General features: G+C 37.5%; 1 protein-coding gene across 1 annotated transcript in view; it reads right to left on the bottom strand.

Annotated features, from left to right (window-relative positions):
- The window catches only part of Kpna1 (karyopherin subunit alpha 1), a 64,825-nt gene extending 48,964 nt beyond the window's left edge, over positions 1 to 15,861 (bottom strand). Inside the window, exon 1 of the mRNA XM_027935931.3 lies at positions 15,690 to 15,861. The gene's annotated coding sequence lies outside the window, so the exon portion shown is untranslated. The remainder of the gene's footprint in view (positions 1 to 15,689) is intronic.
- Between the last annotated feature and the right edge of the window lie 845 nt (positions 15,862 to 16,706).

Raw genomic sequence — 16,706 nt, 5'->3', positions numbered from 1 at the left:
AGCAAAGCAACCAGTATTTCATCAATAGGAATGATGGACTTTAGTCATGTTGAGAAGTTCCCTTTTATTTCTAGTTGACTGTTTTTATCAGAAAAAGGTGATGGATTTTATCAAATGTTTTTTCCAGCGTCTATTGAGATGACAGAATTTTTTAAATTTTACTAATACATTACATTAATTGATTTTTATTTAAAATCAATCATATTTCTAGGATAAATTCCACTTAGTCATGATGTATAAACCTTTTTATATGCTGTTGAATTCAGTTTGCTAGTATTCTGACAAGGACTTTTATGTTCATATTTGTAATATTGGTCTGTAGTTTTCTTGAAATGCCTTTCTCTGGTTATAGTATCAAAGTAATACAAGCTTCATAAAATGAGTTTGGAGGGGGCTGGAATTGTGGCTCAGCAGTAGAGCGCTCGCCTAGCACAGACGGGACCCTGGTTCGATCCCAGCACCACATAAAAATAAAGGCATTATGTTGTCTCCATCTACACCTTAAAATATATATTTAAAAAAATGAGTTGGGAGGTGTTCCTTCCTGTTCTGCTTTTTGGAAGAGTTTGTGAAGATTTAGTGATAATTCTTCTTTAAATGTTTAGTAGAATCCAGCAGTGAAATCAGATAGGCCTAGGCTTTTCTTTGTAGGTAGTTTTGTGATGCCTTCATAAGGTAGTCTATTCCTTACTGAAACAGTTTTGATAGTATTTCTTTTGAAAAAAAAAAATGTCGCAGCCATTTAATTTATTGGGATAAAACGGTTCAATTTCTTCATAATTCTAATTTTTATAAGGTCACATATAATGTGTCCTTCTTCATATCTGATTTGTATAGTCCACCCCTTATCTGCAGCAGTTTTGCATTCTGAGTATTCAGTTAACCTGTGACCAATCATGGTCCAAAATTATTAAACAGAAAAATTCTAGAAATAAACAATTTATGTTTTAAACTGCACACCATTCTACTGTCTTGCCAGGAAGGTAAATAACCCCTTATGTTCATCCAGTTTATCAATGCTATGTATGCTATCTAACCATTATTCACTTAGATGCTATCTCAGCTGTCATACAACTGTTGCAGCTTGTATTCAGGGTTTAGTATATATGTAGTTTAAAACTTCCACTGACAGCATTAGAATGTACCATGCACAGATAATAAACTACTATCTTTCATTTATGGTGTTGTTTCCTTAATGACTTTAGTTGTTATGATTCTACCTAGTAGGGTATTAACATCTCCTCAGACTTATTATTGAATCATTTATCCCTTCATTTCTGCCCATTTTTGCTTTTTCCCCTCATTTTTCACTTCTGAATGTTCCAGAACCATTTCCAGAGGCTTTATACTATAATTTTCCTCAGTTTTACTTACTGGGGGAGGGTCAGAACAGAGCTCCTTATTTGTTATACTGAAAATTGTAGGAACTTGGCGGGGGGGGGGGGGCGTGCTAAAAATCAAACCCAGAGCCTTACACATGATAGTCACATACTCTACCACTGAGCTACACCCTCAGCCCCTAAAACAATTTTCTTTTTAAAAATGATTTTGATAGCGGTCTGGGTTGAGAATCACTGGTTCATTTTTTTTCCCCCAGTACTGGGAATGGAACTCAGGAGAACCACTGAGCCACATCCCCAGCCCTATTTTGTATTTTATTTAGAGACAGGGTCTCACTGAGTTGCTTAGTACCTCAGCTTTGCTGAAGCTGGCTTTGAACTTGTGACCCTCCTGTCTCAGCCTCCTGAGCCGATGGGATTACAGGCGTGCGGTGGCACACGCCTGAGAATCATTGGTTCATAATGTGATGTCATAACTTCTGTTTTACTTGGATCTCTTAACAAACCAATAAGGTAAAAATTATTATCCTTACCTTTTATAGGTATAGAATCAGGAAGCTCAGAGGTTAAGTGATTTGGCCATGGTTACACACTTAATTCAAGACAGAGTTAGTATATGAACCTAGGTCTCTTGTATAAACCCAGTGCTTGCCAGGTATGGTGGCATACACCTATACTCCCAGCAGCTCAGGAGCCTAAAGCAGGAAGATGGCAAGTTCAAAACCAGTCTCAGTAATTTATCAATGCCCTGAGCAACTTAGCAAGAACCTGTTCTCCTTAGGTCTTTTCAAAAATTGGTTATGTAACTATATGCATCTGTTCAATCCCCAGTACCAAAAAGGGGGGGGGGGGGGAGGAGAAGAAGAAACAAACAAGTGCTCTACTGTTATAGACTGAATAATGTCCCTTCAAAATTTTTATGTTGAAGTATTAACCCCCATGTAACTATATTTGAATATAGAACTTTACAGAGGTAAGTAAGATCTTAAGAATGGGGCCTAAACTGGTAGGACTACTGTCCTTAGAGAAAGAAAATGAGACACCAGAGACTTCTAAGACACTAAGTCCATATGAAGAGACATTAAGAATGCAGGTAGGGGCTAGGGATGTGGCTCAAGTGGTAGCGTGCTTGCCTAGCATGCGTGAGGCACTGGGTTCGATTCTCAGCACCACGTTAAAAAAAAAATAAAGATACTGAGTCCACCTAAAACTAAAAAAATTTAAAATAAAAAAGAATGCAGGTAGCAAGTCAGCAGAAGCCTCACCAAACATTAACCCTGCTGGAACTTAACCTTCACTTCTAGGCTTCAGAACTGAGAAAATGAATTTGTGTTGTTTAAGCCACCCAGTCTGTGGTATTTTGTTATGGCAACCTGAGCAGACTAATATATCCACCCAGTGGTATTTTGTCAGACTGAGCTTTATCAGCCTGAAAGGTGAGTATACTACAGATGAGAATTTGTGAATAATTCCAATGATATCATACTTTAAGGTGTTCAAAAATAATATACAGAAAAGTACTGGTTTCCTAAAGCAGGCAGCATTTTGGCTCGGAAATGACATAACAGCAGTGTTGCAATGATTATCCAAATTCAAGAACCATAAACTTTAGGTCAAAGGAAAGAAGTCTTAGTGACATGGCAAGAACTTGATAAAGCTTAACAAACCAAAACCAATTAGACTTAAGTTAACTGTAAGTCTGTATTCAACGAGGAAATGGAAGGACAGCCAACTAAGAAAAAGCAATATTGGGAACAAAAAAATATATGTGGAAAGAATAATTACAAAAGCAAATGAACAACTGAGAAACATGAATGTGTACAGAGGAAACCTTGAACACTTCTGGAAACTTTTCTGTAAGTTTAAAATTATTTCAAAAACAATTTTTAACTCTAAAAAGGAAAGAAATGTTAACATGAAAATTAACTATTCTTGGCTTCTTTTTATGAAAGTGTCATAAAAAGCAGGTTTATAGATAAAATCCATCCTTGAAGCCATGTATTCTCAGTACAATGATGTAGGGAAGATACTAGACTTCTCCAAGGCATGTTTTCCCCATCTGCACAATGAGATAACACTTCATAAGGTGAAGAGAAATAACATGAAAGCATACTTACACTGCCTGGCCTGTATATAGAAATGAGGGAATGGCTATAAATAACTCAAAATGTTCAAAAAGAAAGATCTCTCTTCTGACTAAGGTAATTGGAAATAGTTTCATAAAGATGGTGGGTCTTCTTTTTCTGAAGGATAGATAGAATTTCAGCAGTTGAGGCAAAGAGAAAATTTCACAAAACAGAAGTACAAAATAAAAGCACAGAAATGAGAAGGTAGAAGGAGAAATAGCAGTACATATTGTTTTTTAGAGCAGTCATTCTTTAAAACCAGTAGGCAGAAAAGAAAACTAAAACAATGCCAGAAACTCTTTCTTCCTTTTTTCCTTAAATTGAATTCACAAATGCCTCCAATAATTTCTATCACCATATATTTAGTTCACTTATGCCTTTGAAATGTTCTTCCCTTTTAGGAAGCAAAAGATAATAAATGTAAAAGCACTCAACTGATTTCCAATCATAACCACCATCAAGTTCTCCTTATGTCTTTTCAAAAATTGGTTATAACTATATGCATCTCCTTTTGTTTTCTATGACACACTGATATGCTAATTATGTACAGTTCTGCACTTAGCTTCAACTCTGGACAACTTTGTCTATCAATCCTACAGAGCTTTCAACTAACATAGTAACTAATTTTTAAACTATGGTTACTAATATCATAACTAATTTTTACAGACCCTAGACATGACTGGCAATTTTCTTCTATGACAAACAATGCTATAACACATATTTTCTGTGCATTTATGCATATTTGTGCATAATAGCCATGAATAAATTCTAACACTGACACCAAATGTATGTGCATTTACAGTTTTTTTTTTTTAAGAGAGTGAGAGAGGAGAGAGAGAGAGAGAATTTTTTAATATTTATTTATTTTTTTTTAGCTTTTGGCGGACACAACATCTTTGTTTGTATGTGGTGCTGAGGATCGAACCCGGGCCGCACGCATGCCAGGCGAGCGCGCTACCACTTGAGCCACATCCCCAGCCCGCATTTACAGTTTTGAAACTGTCAAGCTATTCTTTAAAATGCTGCATGCTGTACCAGGGTAGGTACCTGTTCTCCCCATCACACAATAACAAAGAATTTACAACTCAACTTTTACATATTCAACAATGTACACAAAAAAATACACTTCGCATGAGAACTATTTTCATACTAATATTACTAAGTTGTCAAATGTCCTTTTCACTTTCACTCTTACAAGTTTTTCAAAGACTTCATGATGTATGATGACATCATCATTCTGACATTCAATGGAATGTGCTTGTGTATGCCCGTGTTGTGTAATTTTGTTTTAATTTCAAACAAAATAAATGTTAAGAGATAACAACAACAAAATCCAAGCAAAAGTTCTTTGGAATTTTCATTAAGAATAAAAAGAAATTCTGAAACCAAAGAATCTGAGAACCATTGGTCTAAATAATCTTTTGTCTTGTTAAGAAAAAAGAAAAAGTCCTTTGATTTTCAAATGACAGTCAAAACAGAGATTAAGAAAACTCAATATTTTCAAAATATTCTGTCTTCTTGGTCAAGAATTAAATATGCATTTCCATTTTATCTCTTTTAATGCAATAATGAATGTGAACTTTCCTTCCCTTATATTCTATTATTGTTTATACACAAGAAAATGATTCGTTACCATATTATGCAAACCACTGAATTAAATCTGCTACTGAAATCTGTTTTGAAATTTTCACAGCTGACACTCTTAATATTTAATATTTCAAACATTTATAAATTTTACCTTCTCTATTCTTACATTTTTCTCCTATTTCACTGCCCTATTAACTCATACTTCCAAAACAATGTTAAGCAAGAAAGGTACTTGTTGGTGTGTCTTATTTCTGATTCTGATTTGTTTAGTGCTTTGCCACCAAGCATGATTCTGAATTTTTTCTAAAGGCCAGATTTATGACATAAAATTTACATACGATAAAATTTACTATGTAAAAGGCTTTCTGAATTCTGACACAGTCATACATACTACTACAATTTACCTTTTTGTCACTTCAAATATCGGATCCCCTTCCAGGAAACCTACTTCTTCCAAACCCAATCACTAATTTTGTCCCTATAGTTTTGCATTTTCCAGAATATAAATAAATGGAACTATATAATATACAGCCTTTTAAGTGTGGCTTCCTTCACTTACTATAATACATCTGAGATCCATCATGCTGTTGCATGTACCTTTTCTTGATGAATACTATTCTGTTGTATGATTGTTCTATAATTTATCTCGTCACTGGCTAATGGACATTTGGGGTTTCAGAACTACTGCTGTGTTGCAGTTACTATTTGAGGTTTTAATTTTTTAAATATATTTTTAGCTGTAGATGGACACAATATCTTTCTTTTATTTATTTTTATGTGGTGCTGAGGATCAAACCCAGGGCCTCACACTTGCTAGGCAGGTGCTCCACCACTGAGCCACAACCCCAGCCCCCCCACCCCCAGCTATTTTTTTAAAAAAAGGAAAGAAATCACACCTAAGTACCATCCACTCACACCTATGCAGTTGAGGAGGTAGCTCTTCGGTAGAACACTTGGCAAGCATGCATAAGGCCCTAGATTTAATACTCAATACCCCAAAAAAATAATATAAAATAAAATGAAATCTGAAATATGTGTTGAGTTACAACAAATGTCTTTTGGGCAGTTGTTTTTCTTTGTTGAGTTACTACAAATGTCTTTTGGGCAGTTGTTTTTCTTCTTTGAATTATTAAATACAGTTGATTTATAGTAATGGATCCTTGATTTCTTATTTAATTAGTCATTGTATAGCACCCTTTTGCAATTACATCTGCTAATGCTTTCTTAAACACTTCTACACCAGTATCCATAACTAATACTGATTATAGCTTCTTCACTTTGGAGAAAAAAGGGGTATTATATCTATCATGTTGAAGGCTTCTAGAAAAACATATGGGTATGATTCTAAGTTTATGACTTCTAGAAGAGGCAAACTATGGAAACAAAAAAAAAAAAAGATCAATGGTTGCTAGGGGATTAGGGGGAAGAAGGAATGAATAGGTGGAACACAGAGGATTTGGGGGACAGGAAAATTATGAGATTGAATAATGGTTGATGTTACATTTGCTGAAACCCACAGAACATATGCAGAAGCCACAGAATATACAACACCAAGAATAAACCCCAACATAAACTACATACAGGCTTTGGGTGGTAAGGATGTATCAATGTTGGTTCATCACCTTTGTTAGTCTGTTTGGGCTGCTCTAACAAAATACCAGAGACTGGATAGCTCATAAACAACAGAAATTTATTTCTCACGGTTCTGAAGCTGGGCAGTCCAAGATCAAAGCACTTCAGTAGACTGAAGTGTCTGATGAGGGCCTGTGTCCTGATTCACATACAGCCGTGCTCTTGTGCTCTTGCTGTGTCTTCACATAGCAGAAGGCAAAAGGGAGCTCTCCAGGGTCTCTTTTATAAAGGCACTAATCCCATTCACGAGGGCTCCACTTTCAGAACCTAATCACCTCCTAAAGTCCAAACCTTTAAACATCATATCGGGGATTACGTCTTCTCAATAACATGCACCTCAAGGGAGACACATTCAGTTTTAGCAACTGTAACTAATGAACCACTTTGGTGCAGGATCCTAATGGTAAGGGAAGCTGCATATTTGTGAGGGAAGGATTAGATATAGACTATGAAATTACCATTCTAATTTGCTATGAACCTAAAAGCCTTCTTAAAAATAAATCTGTCATGATTTTTATCTTTGAGTGTTTCCCTGACCATGGCTAACAACAATTGCAGATGAATAAAGGATATCCAATGGAGGGGGGGGGGGGTGTCTATATCTATAGACTTCAAAATACGTACATTTAAAACCATAAAGATTTCTTCAGCAGTATCCATAAAGGAGACTGGTAAGTTTATTCTCTTGGGGCAGGGGTGTGGATGGGGTAGATTATATTTGTCACACTGGAGAACCTTCTGAAAAACACAGACCTCAACTATCCTTTCTAAGAGTCTGATTAATAGATCTAAGACAGACAACTAGATCCCTAAAGTATGGGGGTTTTCTTTTTAAAGATCATCAATTCTCATATATATCAGCATTTGAAATTCAATATAAAACAACCTGTTCTGTTGTATAACAATGCAAAATATATCTGAAAGTGCAGGCTGAAGTTGGACTGACGAGAGCTTTGATGAAAAAGGAAGGAAATAAAATCTATATAAGCCTATGACAAGAGAAAAAACAAATAGCATGTGAAAATTAATCTGACTTATCCTAAGCATACATTTTTAGGATATTATCACCTAAGTCATTAACATTTTAGGTTATTGTCAATAACTTTCTAAACACTTTGAGGACCCAGAAGACTTTAAAATAAAAACCATGGTGTCCAATTTTCCTCTTCTTTTCTACAGAAGTAAAGCCAAAAACAGCAATAAATAAAACAAGATTAAAAAAAAAAAAGTTCCTGATGGTAAAACTGAAATATATTGTTTTTTCAAAAGAAGATTTTTGTACTTTCTCCCTCATGTCCATTTAGTCAGTTATTAAAATTTGCTTATCTCATCCAAAATGATATTTATCTGTTCCTATCAATTTCCACTGCCATCAACCTGTTCTAGGTCATCCTATACTTAGATAAATGTACCAGCTTTAAATGACTCTACCCAACCTCAGATTCTGTTTTTCAGTTATCTTCCCCAAAGTTCTCAGGTTAACCTCAATACTTTTATCACTGTATTATTTCAATGTATAAGAACCTACATCTTTGCCACTTCTTAGATCAAGTTTGAACTTCTTTGTCCTATAAGATCACTTCATCTCAATTTAATGGTATTTCCATCCTCCACCAATCTATATCCCAAATACACTGACTATAGATTTTTTTCTATTTTTATTATAGTCAAGATATTATATATTCACAGTATGCTGAGTCAGCCTATATAGTCAGTAAATCTCAAACACACCCTAAATATTCTGAACGTTTAATATCTGCAATAGTATTTGTGGATGAAAGGCTATCCATCTTAATTCCATTATACAAATTATATATAATTTTGTAGAAATATAAGATGTGCACTTAATATTAAAAACTAAAGCCAGGAGAAAGTAAAAAGTAAATGGTGGATTTATATATAAGCCATTTTAGAAGCTATAAAACTACTGGTCAAGTTACATTTTACTAGCAAAGTGGAGAACTCTGAAAATAAAACACCTGCAAAGGCAGAGTCATTAAGAAACAAATGATTTACACCGCCCACCAGGCAGGTTGCTTCACAAACAGAAGATCCCCCAGATATTTCAGAGGGTAAAGTGAGGACTAGGGCTAAAAACTGAAGTCAGCTGAAAGTCTAAACAACCATCACACACTCAGATTTTCTCCCATATTCTTCATAGCCAGATAATCACTCTTCCCTAACCCCTCCAGATGTTGAGACAATTACTGCAAAGAAAATGAAAAGGAGAATTTAAAATGGTGTTCCAAGCAGGTCAAGGATACTCAGTGGTACAGTGCTGGCCTAGCATGCATGAGGTCCTGGGTTCAATCCCCAGGTCCCCAAAATTAATAAATACATACATAACATAAACTCAGTGAGGTACCACATTGAAAACAGGAGTATAGGGTCTGGGGATATGGCTCAAGCGGTGGCACGCTCGCCTGGCATGCATGTGGCCTGGGTTCGATCCTCACCACATACAAACAAAGATGTTGTGTCCGCCAAAAACTAAAAAAAATAAATATTAAAATTCTCTCTCTCTCTCTCTCTCTCTCTCTCTCTCTCTCTCTCTCTCTAAAAAGAAAAAAAAAAAAAAAAGAAAGAAAACAGGAGTATATGAACACAATTAAGAACTCCAGTTCCTTGGCCCGAATCATGACAGATGCCTGTAATTCCAGCATCTCGGGAGGCTAAGGCAGGAGGATCTCGAGTTCAAAGCCAGCCTCAGCAACTTAGCGAGGCCCTAAGCAACTCATAAAACATAAAAATAGGAGCTGGGGATGTGGCTCAATTGTAAAGCGTCCCTGGGTTCAATCCCTGTTGCTTTAAAAAAAAAAAAAAAAAAAAATTAAAAAAAAAAAAACTTTTTCTAAAAGGGTTTTCAAAATATGGCCGCCAAGTGTGTATCTTCCAGGCAAGAGACTAAAGGCTCTCTTCCTCAGGAAAACTGATCAGTCCAAGAGAAAAGACATATCAGTGTGTCCTGCAAATGGCAACCAGTTACCCTGTTCACCCTCAACAAGCCACACCTACAGAGGATACAATTCAGTTTTCGGCACAGCCATAAGATTACTGACATCTAGGGAAAGCCTCTACCCAGAAAAAAGACAGCAATGGAATCACAGGAACTCAGAAGAAATAGAGCAATGAATAGAACAAAACAAAACAAAAAATAAAGTTGATCATTAACATTCACAAAAAAGATTATAGCGTCTATGAAACAATATAGATAATATAAGAATGAGCTCTAAAAAACTTAAAATGTGGACAGAAATTAAAAATTCAACAGAGGACTAAAAACACGAAGGAAATCTCTTGGGAAACAAAAGAAAGACCTAAGGGATGATAATATACCAATAAGAAATAAAACAAAAATAAAAAGGACTAAGGAATGGAGAGGAAAGAAAAGAAAATCTAAATCACCTAAGAAGTCCTATATCCAAATAATACACATTCCAAAAAGACAGAACAAAAAGTTGAAAATGAAGAGATTATCAAAGAAACAATACAAACTTTGAATATCTAATCAAAGACAAAATGAACAGAAAGATGACAAGCTTAGAGAAAATATTTTCCAAGTTTAAAATCAACAAAGTTCCACAAGGAACTTCAACATACCAAAAACAGAAGAAACCCAAAATAAACAATCATCAAAAAGATGCTCAAAATTATAAGTAATTAAGAGAATGTAAATTGAAATACTTTATACCCATCAGACTAAAAAAAGATTAAAAAGACAAGCAGAAAAATAAAATAAATTGTTGATTCAACCAGAAAAAAAAAAAAAAAAAGACAAGCAGAGGCAAAGGTGTGAGCAAACAAGAACCCTCCTGTTCTACTGGTAGGCACATAAACTAATTTTCATTTTTTTTTTTTAATTTTAATATTTATTTTTTTTAGTTTTCAGCAGACATAACATCTTTGTATGTGGTGCTGAGGATCGAACCCGGGTGGCACGCATGCCAGGTGAGCACGCTACCGCTTGAGCCACATCCCCAGCCCCTAATTGTCTCATTCTATGCTGCAGGAATCACACTCCTGAGACTGTAAACCCAAAAAACTTTCCCACAGGTCCATAAAGATGTACAAGTAAGAAGGTATGTGACTGCAGAAAAGCAACTCAGGCATCAATTTATTAGGGAATGAAAAGTAAAATGTGGCAGATGAAATTCCATATTAGACATACTACATACACATACACAACCCCCCTCAACAGAAAGATCCTAAACAATGTCAAGTAAAAAAAGAAACAATAATTTCCCAAAGTAAAAGAACATGAATTCTCAGCTTGGAAGGGTCTACTGACTGCCCTTAAATAAAAAAGACTCACACTCAAGCACATTATCATGGAATTTCAAGGATTAAAAAATAATATCCAAAAAGCTTATAGAGATTGGGAGACAACGAAGGTCACATACAAATGAAGAAGAATCGGACTGTCTTTGGACTTCAACAGCAACAATGAAAGAAAAGCAACGACTTCTAAACTTTGAATAGATAGAAATTATTTTCAACCTAGAATTTTATACCCAGCCAAATTACTGATCAAATGTGAAGGCAGAATAAAGATTTTTTTGTTCAAACTAACAACTCAAGAGTTCTTATTCCCACATATCATGCCTCAGAAAACTACTACATTTACTCCAAGGAAATGAATAAACCAAGGTGGGGAAGCATGAGAAACAGGAGATCTTATACAGGAGAAAGGAAAAGAGAATTTTAAGAATGATAAAAAGAAACATCCCAGGATAACAACTGTGAAACAAGCTCAAAAGGTAACCAGTCCAGACTGCATTAAAGAAGCCAAAGGGTTCCAGGATACCTGTCTCAGGAAATGAAACAAAAAAGCATTAACTCCCAGGAAAAACATGAGAGGAAATGATATCATAGTACCCAAGAAGGATTGTTGTGAATATTTACCTAGTTATAATAAACATTGATTATTGACTTAATAAACATCTGTGATAACTATATTGAGAAGAGGGGAGAGGCAGTGGGCATGTGTTTGGGTGAGGTAATTATGAAACACCAAGGAATACACTTTGCTTAGAAGAAAATCAACAGATAATGTTTAAAATTGTTGTATCAAGAAATATCAACAGGGGTTAGGGTAAAGCTCAGTGATGCAAAGAGCAAGTAAATGTGCCTATCATGCCCAAGGCCCTGGGTTCACTGATTAGCAGGAAGGTAGAGGGAGGAAGGGGAGGAAAGCACAGGAAAGAGAGAGTTATAAATAACATAGGAGGAAACAGCTAAGGATAGCATCTAAAGTGTAGAAGCTGCAACAAGGGACAGCAGCATTTTTCATACAGTACTCTAATTTTTTTTTGGTACTGGGGATTGAATTCAGGAGCACTGGACCACTGAACCACATCCCCAGACCTATTTTGTATTTTATTTAGAGATAGGATCTGACTCAGTTGCTTAGTGCCTCACTTTTTACTAAGGCTGGCTTTGAACTCAAAATCCTCCTGTCTCAGCCTCCCAAGCCACTGGAATTATAGCCATGTGTCTCTGCACCTGCCATACAGTACTCTAATTTTAAATTCCACTTTTTAAAATGGTGATAAAACAATACAGTGTCATTTCATGGTGTTAAATTCTAGTTTTTTTCTGATGGAAAAACTGAACTGCTAATAAAATCAAGTTTAATTATTGATGTGAACATAATACAAACAGCCCTATGTTTGAATCCCAACTCTACCACTTATTCAGAAGTAGGGCAAGTTACCTAATCATCCTGTCTATGTAACCACCTGTAGAGTCGTTTTGCAAGGTAATTAAGTGAAAGCATCTGTAGGGCTTGACCTATTAACAGACTTAGGTACTTTCTGTGAGTCTTTCTGTTCCCAGCTACAAACCCCCATTCTGACCCCAAGCTGCCTTGTTGGTCAAAGAGGATAGAGACACATGGACAACTCAGCACATATCCCTCTTCATGCTGGAAAATCAATCATGATGAGTAAGCAGACTTATCTTTGTATATGAAGGGCAGTATTATTCTTGTTATATGAAAGAGATTATCCCCATTATCCACATTCTGGATTATTGCCTGCTCTCAAAAATTGTCCCAATTAGTCTACACTAGGACAGAACCATTTTTTCACTGAGGTCTCCTTTGTAGGGTCGTTAACATATTTAAAAACAAACTGTACATCCCATCAGTCTTCATCCTTGCTCTTTCAATGCACAACCTCAAAAATTTCTAAGGTAGGCCTATCTGGCCCCCAGCTGGCCTGGGGGCACCTCCTACTTACAGAAACAAGGAAAAAAAAAAAAGGCAGTCCAACACAGTTAACTGAACTGTTTACCATTCCCAATGTTTTCTTCCATTAATACAGATAAATTCATAATCCCTACAAAGTACAAAGATATCTTAAAACAAAGAGTATTAGAGGACTGTCCTTATCACTAGGTCACCCATCTTTACTTGCATGGCCAATCAAAATATCTTAATTGATTTTATATACAGTACTCATACACATTTCCAAAAGCACAGACATTATAAATCAGTAAGATTGTATCATTAATTCAACAAACACCCAGGGGATGAAAAAATAAGATATAATCCCACTCTCACATGTATGGAGAAAGAAAAAAGGACAAAACAATTGAGAGCAACAGAGAACAATGGCAACAAAGTCATTAGAAACAAATTAGAGCAATTCTAGATTATCTGGTATAAAATAAGGAAAATTACAAAAATTGAACACACAATGAGATTCCTGACAACCCAAGTGTAAAGAGAAACGGGCCAGAATACAAAACAAAAAATGGCCTAATGAAAGGCAGTCATTTGTATAAAAAATAATAAAAATAAAAGCCTAGCACTAGGGTCTTAAGAATTTGTCTCTGTTTTAGAAGGACAAATTATATATATATATATATATATATATAAACAGTGCTCTGGATGGCAATAAAGAAAATTTTTTTTCAGGACCCCCTTTGGTATGTACCGATTCTAGATAAGATGCCTAACACTATATCTTAGGAAATGAATAAGCTTACATGAGACCTTAGAAAAAATAAAATAAAAAGTATACTGCTTTCAGGTGATACATTTATTTCTGTCACTTAGTTTATTCTAGTTGTCCTCATGGCTTCAGGTTCCATGCACCCTGGGGGGGTGAGGGTCCATCAAGCCTCAGGGCCTCAGATATACTATGGAAGTACTCTACCACTGAGCTACAGCCCCTTCTGGATTTTTATTTTTTAAAACAATTTTTTTTTCACAATACCTTTATTCTATTTATTTTTATGTGGTGCTGAGGATCAAATCCAGGGCTTCACACATGCTAGATAAATACTCTACCACTGAGCTATAGCCCCAGACCCACTCTTGGATTTTTATGAATATGTATTTTGTTCCCCTAGGATTATAAGATCCTCAAAGCTTATGTTGTCTGTTTCCATTTGAACTTTCTTTGTTCTTTGTAAACAGCTTTTTTACAGTTTCTGCTCAATTATAATGACTGATAAAATATTATGCAGACAACATTTGTATTATTTATTAGTTTTCCCTGTGACATTATAAATTCCATGAGGACATGGACAGTGTGTCTGGATCATGGCTGTATCCCAAGTTTCAGGTAAATGATCACTCCATAAGCATTCACTGGATGAATGAATTAAATAAAGCAAGTAAAACCAAGAAATAACAAAAGAAAGAAGAAATAATTATTAAAACAGTACACTCTGGGTTCTAGGGTCGGTTCCAACAAGAGCTGGATGACTTTACACAAATTACTTCTTCTGTCAAATAGGAAAAATTAACAACTACTTCCAAGTTATTATAAATATTAAGTATTTTATATAAGTATTTAGCACATTATTTGAAAAGGCGCTCAATAAATATTCTCTTACCTTCTCTCACTCCCTTAAAATCATATGTACATAAAACAGTCCCTTCCAAGAATAATTATTTCAGTAAAAATAAACTTTTTCTTGAAAAAAATAAATTTTAATATCTTCAATCTTTAAAACGGAGGGAAGAATAACTTGTGGATCACTTCCAAAGTAGGGAAGAACAAGTTAAGGAAAAACTGTCAAGAATAAGCCTTAAAGTAACAAAAGGAGACAAAAATTACCTATTCATCTAATGCCAACAGAGATTTTGAAGAAATTGTTTAAGGAGGATGGAAAAGTGATTGTTTTTAAATAGTTTCAGAAGTATTTCATGAGTGTTTACCGAATCTGAGTTGAAGCCTGAAAAAAAAATCAATCATTTTGAAACTTCTCATTTAAAAGTGGAACAAGAAGCACTTCCATTCAACCATAAAACATCCTTTATGACCTGCCTGACTCCAGTCAGCCTTCAGTTTTCTCCTCCCACTTCGAGCTTAATCTAATACTTGGCTGTTTCCTTTGCATCACTGCTTACACACGCTCGGCGCAGACTTAGTTCTGTCATTCCTATAATTACCACACCCCCGTCAGCCGCTCTGGGCCCATGTTGTTATGACATCTGTAAACTGCAGCCGACGGTCTCCACCCCGCCCCCTACACCTCCGTCCAAACACCGGTCCGGGCTCTAACTTGTGAATTCCCCAGACTGTCCATTCCAGCGCGGTTAGGATTTTTACAAGCCACCCCGGCTGTTTCCTCCCTAAGAGCAGCACTAGCTCAGCGCGGCCCACTCCCGCACCCCGCCCGCGCGCGCCGGGTCAAGCCGCGTCGTAGGCTCCGCGCTCGCCTCTTCTCCGCCCCGCTGCCTCGGCGCCCCGCAGTCCCCGGCACCGCTTCCACCCCGCCGCCCCGCCCCGCCCCGCCTCGACCGGCGTTCCTGATGGCGATCACACCAGCGTTCCCCGCCCCCACCTTCCCTCCGCCGACCTACGGCCGTTAGGACAGCCGGGGCCGTGACGCACGGACGCGCTGCGAGCGTCCGGGCCCAGACACCCAAGCTCGAGCCACTGCCGGCGCCGGCAATCGTCCGGGGGCCTCTCCAGGCTCACGCCGGAGACTACCCGGATCTGCCAGCGGGCGGGGGAGGGGCCGCGGCAGTGGGGGCACCCTCACTCACCGGCTCGAGGCAACCGATCCCGGTGCCACTGCTAGAGTGAGGCGCTCGCTCGCTCGCCCACGGTACCTCTCCCGCGCACAACCTCGAAGAGCCTGCCCGCGCCTCAGCAGTATTCACCAGGCCTCGCTTTCCGCCGCCGCGCACCGAGGAGCAAGACCAGCTCAGCCGGCGTGCGGAGTGCGCCTGCGTGCGGGGGCCGGCCTGCGCGCCTGCGCGCACCCCTCCGCCGCAGAGCCTGCCGGGAAAAGTAGTCTTCCAACGGTCTTTCCCTAGCGGTTGCTAGTGGTTAGCGCCGGTTTAGTGAAGAGTTGGGGTCAGGGAAAGGGTCCGACTTCGGTTTACAGTCCGTGGACAAGGGTGGGAAAGTGGTGTCTATAAACCTGTCTTTACTAAGCTCTTCCAAGGCTGATCGATCCCCCTCACCTCCCTCACGTGGTAGTTACCTAAAATAGTTCATGTTTATTAGATGAATGATGGATGGCGTGATTGAAGGCTGAGGGCTTATTTAAAAAGTGACGTCAGTGCCTCGTGTCCAAAGGGTTCACATGCAGCCCGATTGCAGGAAGCCTCTGGGTTTTTAATTCTTTCCATCCTCTTTGCCTGATACTTTTTAAGTAGTATCAGAAATCATTAAGAATTTATTTTTAACATATGTACTTGTGTTACTCTCAATTAGTGCTTACAAACGAAAATTTTGGTTCCATAATTATTACTATTAAATTTGATGGAATTGTTTTTTTGGGAGAAGCAAATGGAATCGTGGCTTCAAAAAAAGCAAAACTAAAGCCAGCCAAGCAGAGGTGATGGGAAAGTCTCACAGATGGGGTAGTTTTACTGAATCACTTTAAAACACCAGGAAACAAGGTGAAAGAGATGGGGTAGATTAACGCATTTTCACTCCCCCTCCCTGCCTTACTCCCTCTTTCCTCCCATTCCCTCCCTTGGGCCCTTCTCCCTCCCCAACCCCGCATGACCATTCCCCAACCCATGATTCTAATAAACACACCATGGATTTTT

Source organism: Marmota flaviventris, chromosome 8 (genome assembly GCF_047511675.1).
Source record: "Marmota flaviventris isolate mMarFla1 chromosome 8, mMarFla1.hap1, whole genome shotgun sequence".
NCBI lineage: Eukaryota > Metazoa > Chordata > Mammalia > Rodentia > Sciuridae > Marmota > Marmota flaviventris.
Note: the sequence above shows the minus strand (reverse complement) of the source record. Positions and strands in the feature narration are given on the sequence as shown.